This window comes from Puntigrus tetrazona, unplaced genomic scaffold (assembly GCF_018831695.1).
Source record: "Puntigrus tetrazona isolate hp1 unplaced genomic scaffold, ASM1883169v1 S000000283, whole genome shotgun sequence".
Taxonomy (NCBI): Eukaryota; Metazoa; Chordata; class Actinopteri; order Cypriniformes; family Cyprinidae; genus Puntigrus; species Puntigrus tetrazona.
Genome location: NW_025047944.1, coordinates 1,482,168 through 1,490,000, shown reverse-complemented (window position 1 = coordinate 1,490,000; position 7,833 = coordinate 1,482,168).

Here is a 7,833-nt window from a genome sequence, read left to right as displayed (position 1 = left end):
CGAAAGCATTTGAAGAGCTTGGGTCATAAATAACGCAGACTCTCATTTCCTGAAGGGATGGTCTGGTACCAGTAGGAGAGAGGCTGAGGAAACGGGCCTGACCCACGGGCTGGACGCGCGCTTTATGTGACTCAGCGCTAATTGGATTAATTCATGGCAGTTTCGCTCAGGAAACATAAAAACCTTCTGGATCCGAGCGCCTGCGGAACGGTTCTAAATGCTTTTTCCAGCTAGCGTGGGAAACCTGGAGAAAAGATTTACATTCAGGTAAAAAAAAAGTCCTGGGAAAGTCCTGAATTTCTGTAGGGAACGCAAGCTTATGAATTCCAACCGTTAAAGAAGTTGCAAGCAAAATAAAATAATGAATCATTTAATTTAGTTTTAGCTATACATAAACAGATTATATACACTACCTGTCAAGTTTTTGAACAGTAACAAGTTTAATGTTTTCTTTACTCTTCAAGCATGCACTTATTTAATCCAAAATACAGTAAAAGCAACAATATTGTTAAATATTTTTAGTGTCTTTCTTCAGCGTCTCGTTATCCTTCAGGAAATCATTATAATTTGCTGATTTGCCGCTCAAGAAACGCGTTTCGATGATTCTCACTGTTTCTTTGATGAATCAAAGACCAGCATTTATCCGAAATAAAAATCTTTTGTAGCATTATGCCGCACCAATCAAAAGCATGGAGTCAGTTTATTTTCATTTATTTTCATAATTTTTTTTGTGGTGGAGAATTAAAAAAAAAAAAACATTGAAAGCCTTATTGTTTAAAAAATAAATACATAAAAAAATATAAAGTAATATACATATAAAGCTAAAATGACTACAGGAACACAAGCATATTTGAAAATTTCAACCAATCAGGACACCAGGCTTCAGCAACTTTTAGCTTTCTTTTCTGTGTATTAACTTGTAATGAAGTGCAGCAGTATGTCTTGTTCCCACGCAACAGAAGAAATTGTGAATTCTATGAATATTAATTACGTCGCGCAGACGTCCTGAAGCGTCCGGTCACTGAACCTCATTAATATTCACGACGCGCGGCGCGACCCCGCCCACCAGCGTCACGTTTGTAGCCAATCGGTGACGCCACGCTACCGGATTAATATTCATGAGCCTCGGTCAGTAGATGGTTAGCGCGCGACGGGGAGGGCGTAGGAGCAGAGCTTCGGTCCGTCACAGCTGAGGAGCGCAGAAAGTCCGCGATATTAAACCTGGACAGTAATAAACCCCACGGCATGGTGAGTACAGGCTATTCTTCACCACAGCCGTCTGATGGAATACAGCTTGGTGTACTTTATCGTCGTGTTTCATTCACATCGACGGGAGGCAGGTTTTTCCTCCTCAGCTTGTTTCGGCTTTGACTTTTAAACTTCGTCGGTTACGAGAGAGAGACTTCAAACTGTCCTTCATCATCATTCGTGTCGTTTATTACAGTCGTTTACAATAAACCGCTCAAACTTCCCTCTTCGTCAGTTTAGCGCCGAACTAATCAACAGTTAGTTAGTAAACTAGATCAGGGAAAGATCTAAGAGACAGCTGACTAAGATTGTTTTTGGGTTTCATGTAGTTTTATATATTGACCCGTGTCTGTAAAGTAGTCTAATAATCCGCTTGATGACTGTTGAGGAAGAAATAGCAAGCCTTGCTTCATTCCCTGATATATAAGATCCTTTATGTGCCCGTGTTGACGTTTCCTTTTGAAACAGGAAGTTGATGTGAACTGGTCAAGGTCTGTGTAGTCCATTGTTGTTCTGTATGAAATCATCATCATCATCATCATCAGTGATGTTTAACACTTAAGATGTAGAAATTGCAACTCTAAAAAGAAAAGTCTGATTATTAGCATTATATGTTTTGTTACAGACACAACAGCAGTTATCTTCCTTGTTTTACTACTAATAATGTATTCCATAGGGGAAGCTAAAGTGTGTCAAACTAAGTAACTAACTAACTTCAGTATTCGAGTAAAGTATTCGACGATCTCGCGTCCGATTTCAGTTTCGTTCGGTGTGTCTGGATCCTTCCGTGACCGGTGACCTCCAATCAGCTGCCTTTCTCGAGCCGTAATGAAGTCTGTCTGATTAGACGAAGTCTGGGCAGATAGACAGGTTTATCGTAGCGCTGTTGATGCAGAAAAGCGCTCTAATCCGAGAGATCTGGGTTTCTGGTGATGTCACCCAAGACCTTCTGCTTCCAAACCAAGAGCTTCTTAACGAAGACGTTCGGAGCGGAGCGGCAGGACACATGCATTAATTAGGATTACATCGATCGTTGTGCTCCCGAACTGGTTTATGGACGTCGTAATGTGAGTGTGTTTGTCTGTGATCTGGATTCTGGTTCTACCTGTCTGTCTCAGGTAATCCTAGAACACACACTCGTGATGATGATGATGATGATGATGATGATGATGATGATCAGTGTGTAGGGTGTTGTTTAGGCTTTGAGATTTTAGTATTACATTTCACTGTTTTCATCATAAAATGTAAAAGTCTGATGCTGTGGGTGAAGTTCATGATGGTCAAACCCACATCCGCTGTTCCTCCAGTCTATAAACAAACACACACACACTTTTGTGTTTAGATTGAAGTTTGATGACATCATTTCCTGTGCAGTCATTTGTTGTCGCTCCTCTGGGAGCGTCTCAAGGTTGAGAGAGAGAGAGAGAGAGAGAGAGAGAGAGAGAGAGAGAGAGAGAGAGAGAGAGAGAGAGAGAGAGAGAGAGAGAGAGAGAGAGAGAGAGAGAGAGAGAGAGAGAGAGAGAGACAGAGAGAGAGAGAGAGAGAGAGAGAGAGAGAGAGAGAGAGAGAGAGAGAGAGAGAGAGAGAGAGAGAGAGAGAGAGAGAGAGAGAGAGAGAGAGAGAGAGAGAGAGAGAGAGAGAGAGAGAGAGAGAGAGAGAGAGAGAGAGAGAGAGAGAGAGAGAGACAGAGAGAGAGAGAGAGAGAGAGAGAGAGAGAGAGAGAGAGAGAGAGAGAGAGAGAGAGAGAGAGAGAGAGAGAGAGAGAGAGAGAGAGAGAGAGAGAGAGAGAGAGAGAGAGAGAGAGAGAGAGACAGAGAGAGAGAGAGAGAGAGACAGAGAGAGAGAGAGAGAGAGAGAGAGAGAGAGAGACAGAGAGAGAGAGAGAGAGAGAGAGACAGAGAGAGAGAGAGAGAGAGACAGAGAGAGAGAGAGAGAGACAGAGAGAGAGAGAGAGAGAGAGAGAGAGAGAGAGAGAGAGAGAGAGAGAGAGAGAGAGAGAGAGAGAGAGAGAGAGAGAGAGAGAGAGAGAGACAGAGAGAGAGAGAGACAGAGAGAGAGAGAGAGAGAGAGAGAGAGAGAGAGAGAGAGAGAGAGAGAGAGAGAGAGAGAGACAGAGAGAGAGAGAGAGAGAGAGAGAGAGAGAGAGAGAGAGAGAGAGAGAGAGAGACAGAGAGAGAGAGAGAGAGAGACAGAGAGAGAGACAGAGAGAGAGAGAGAGACAGAGAGAGAGAGAGAGAGAGACAGAGAGAGAGACAGAGAGAGAGAGACAGAGAGAGAGAGAGAGAGAGAGAGAGAGACAGAGAGAGAGAGAGAGAGAGAGAGAGAGAGAGAGAGAGAGAGAGAGAGAGAGAGAGAGAGAGACAGAGAGAGAGAGAGAGAGAGAGAGAGAGAGAGACAGAGAGAGAGAGAGAGAGAGAGAGAGAGAGAGAGAGAGAGAGAGAGAGAGAGAGACAGAGAGAGAGAGACAGAGAGAGAGAGAGAGAGAGAGAGAGAGAGAGAGAGAGAGAGAGAGAGAGAGAGAGACAGAGAGAGAGAGAGAGAGACAGAGAGAGAGAGAGACAGAGAGAGAGAAAAATTTTAGACACTGTTAGTTTATATTAGTATTTTTATTAACTTTGTTTTAATTTTAGTGTGCTTCATCATTTTTAAGATTTTATTTTTAAAATAAAATTAAAATAAAGATCACATTCCATTAAATAATTCTTTTACATTTTATACCATACAAACTCATTTCTGATTAGTAATATGTTTTTAGTAATATGTTAGTATTATACAAGTATCATAAAAGTAACCTCACAAGACAAAAGATCTAAATGGTCCTAAAATAGGCTTCATTTTTAGACTCATTAAAAGGCTTTGTGAGATTCACATCTACACTGTTTATCTATTAATATAACTGCATTATATCTGAAATGCACATGAATCAGACGTGGCTTTTCTTAGTTCTCTAAGAACTCTATTAATACACGCTCTATTTATAGAGAGCCGTCGTCGGAGCGGGTTAAAGCTCTCTGCTGTGATTGATTCTCATCAGATATCAAGACACGCAGTAGTTCAGCTCAACATCAAGGAGTGTTCTGTTAGTGGAACGTTAAAGGAAATGTTCATCAGACATGATCTTCTCATACACTGAGACTCATGCAGCCTCTAAAAAAGATGAAAAGCACAACAGAAGTGGCGTCAGGGCATCGTGAAAGTGTCCGAGTCCATCTGAAGTCAAGAACACAAGCGTGATTCCAGAGGAAAGTGACGGGAAAAGCACGCAGGGTTCGTGACCCTCTGGTCGGGTTTCTTCTCTCATTGAGCGTCCAGATCTCTGTCCTCGTGTCCCAGCACAGAGCAGACGCTCTCAAACAGAAGAGTCCAGCGCTGATTCAAACACTCCACGCGATGACTAAAGGCTTTCATCCAGAACCACATGCACTGCTTTAAAACCATACGTCTGAGAAGAGAACCCAGTACCTTGCAACCGTGTCTGTGACATGTTTGGTGTAAAACTAGTTAAACTAGTAAACTTTATGAATCATTTCAGAGGAAACTTGAAGTAGATGCTTTTAGCATTTAATCAATGTATTTTATTTACCCCGTTCATGCGTTTATTTTATTTCGTGTGGTTGAAATGCACGACATGCACATTTGATCAGCTCCTGCATTTCCTGAGAGCTAAATTTTCACAATTATTTAAGCAATGCATATAGGTTCATCAGAACAGTCCTAAATCAAGTCCAGTTATTGATTCTAAGTTTAGTCATAATGGAGTCTTTTTCTAGAGAAATCAGCCCTTGACCCAGAATATCTTGTGCTTGTATCAGAATATATTTTTAATGGCCTCGTTCTGTGAAATCCGATCATAAATACGTGAGCCGATCAAACGTGGGAGCGTGGTCTCATCAGCTCTTGTATAACCTGACCCCGAGGACTGACGGCGGCACGGTTTATGAAATCAACAACTTCCTCAAGTTTAGAGGAAGACCAAAGCTCCCGCGTTGCTCCAGACCTGCGTGACTTTGCTCTGTCGCGCACGAAAGACGAGGGGCAGAATATTTAGTGAACAGAGACACACTATGGATGTATATTTGCATCACGTTAGGTGCATCATATGCGTGAAGAGTGTGTGTGTGTGTGTGTGTGTTTGGAGCTGTTCCTGATGATATTTTCTCGTCTCGTTCTGTTCTCTCCTCTGGAACTCTGGACCTCTCTCTCTCTCGTCGTTCTGCCTGTAGAACCAATTTAAGCGTGTCCAGCGTGACCCATTTACAGGACCTGAGAGAGACACACGCGGCACGCTGTAGCCTACTTACACTAGCCTATATATACCAGCGCAGCACACTCATTCAAAACTTTGCTCTGGAAGTGTGTGTGAAGAGAGATGATGGTGATGATGATGATGTTTGCATTCATCACGGTCCCATTCTGAGCGTTTGCTCCAGCGTCACTGTCAGTGTCTTGATGGGCTGCTTTCTTCACGTGCGACGTGTTCTTACAGTAGATGTCTAGACCTTGTGCTGTGATGAACTCGGATGATCTGTGTTTGATCTCGGTGAGCTATTTATGACGCCTTCGTATGTCCCTGAGGTTCGATCGCACAGATCCGGGGCCCAGAATACTCTATGAGAAGTAAAATTAGTAGCAGCTCGTCTAAAAGATCTGTTAAATACCGGAGAACAAACCTCCAGGAAACATTAATGCAACGTTTCAACTAGCATTTTTAAATGTTGCAAACGTCTCGGGTTCCGAGGTTACAACCTTTGAAACATTTAACTGGTAACAATGATACAATGTTCCTGTTTACAAGAAAAGTTTGATTTTTAACATTTTACTTACAATTTCCAATAAATATAAAATTTTTTATGCTTTGGCATTCCTAGAAATGTAAATGAGTTATAAAAATTATATATTACATGTAAAAATATTAATATGTCCATTATGGTTTTAACATTTGATTAATTTCAGTGAGTCTTGGTTTTATAATTTTTAGTTGTGTTGAGGCCCTCTAGCTGAAGCACTGAATCATTACACTGTGTGTGTGTGTGTGTGTGTGTGTGTGTGTGTAATAGTTCAGTAACACACCACACATCAGTACTGATGTAACAAGAACAAGGAAGGAACTGAAGGACGGGGAGGAAGATCAGGAGCACTAGGAGAATGAGCGCTGATCTCTCTGGGATGGAGACTGAGCTACATTTTACTTGCATAGAGAAATGAGTTTCCCTCAGGGACGCGCGCACACACACACACACACACACACACACACACACACACACACACACACACACACACACACACACACACACACACACACACACACACACTGAGACAGAGACTGAAGTACTTCAGTTAGTGGAAGTGAAGCAACTGATGAACACAGCCGCATCAGAACACAACTACATGCAGGATTTAACACCAGGTACTGTGTGTGTGTGTGTGTGTGTGTGTGTGTGTGTGTGTGTGTGTGTGTGTGTGTGTGTGTGTGTGTGTGTGTGTGAGTGATTGCCTGTCAGGCATTGTGAGACCAAGAGTAGAAAACTTTCAGTAATGTTTTTAAGACGTTACATGAATGTTAGGGCACAACGTTTATGCACGTTCTTGTATGTTTATTAATATCTGATGAATGCTCTTATCACGTTGAGAGAAAACGCTCTTAGTGTCTTGCTGTTATTTGTGCTTGTTGAACATTTTTATAACCTTGAGAAAATGTTCCTGCTATTTGTGCTCGGAACCTTTTAAGAATCATTTTAGACGATGTTCTAATCACGACAAGAAAGCATTTGAACATTCTTAAAATATATAAAAAGGTGCAAATAACATTTAGGTTGTGAGAAATGTTTTCATTTCAGTCTAGAATCCTTTCAAAACTACATTCCTGCAACGCTTTCATAATCTGAGTGTGTTCCCTAGGGTTGGAATCGGTTACTAGGTTATGATTCTTTTGAACTAGTAGAAATATCCCAGAAGCTAGAGATTTAAACAGCTCCTTTGACTTCCGTGTACAGGAACAAGAAGAAGAGAATAATTTGGTGTCACGTGACTCTCACTGTTCTCGGTTTAATCTGAAGCTGTCAGGGTTGTTTTGAAGGAGATCATTGAGTACTGAGATCCAGATCAGTGATCCTGCATGAACAAACGGGTTCTTCATTCATTCATGCGAAGCGAGCCATTATTTGTAGTAGATTGAACTAGATCAGTGTGCAAACTGGAACACTGGATGCACTTTTCTAATTGAAATAAGCGTCACTGTAGTTAATGTCTAAGCTGGTTCCATGAAGGTTCACTCCACCGCAGAGGAACAGAGACGGTGAAGGGTCTGAGGACCAACACGCCAATGTTTGGGTTCTACATGAGAGTAGCTACATGAGAAGAATGATTACGGTTCTGTGTGAACGATGACGACAGAAGGGTCCTGCAGCGGTTCTCTACTTAATGATTCAGTGTATTTGAACGAATCAATGATTCAGTGAGCCATTCATGGAGAATATTTAAGAGCTGACGGGAAAGCTGCTTTAGAACCAATGATATTGTAATTATATCCGTCACGTGTTCTGGAGGAGGCGTGGCTTCTTACGCTTTCAAAGCTAGCTTGCTACT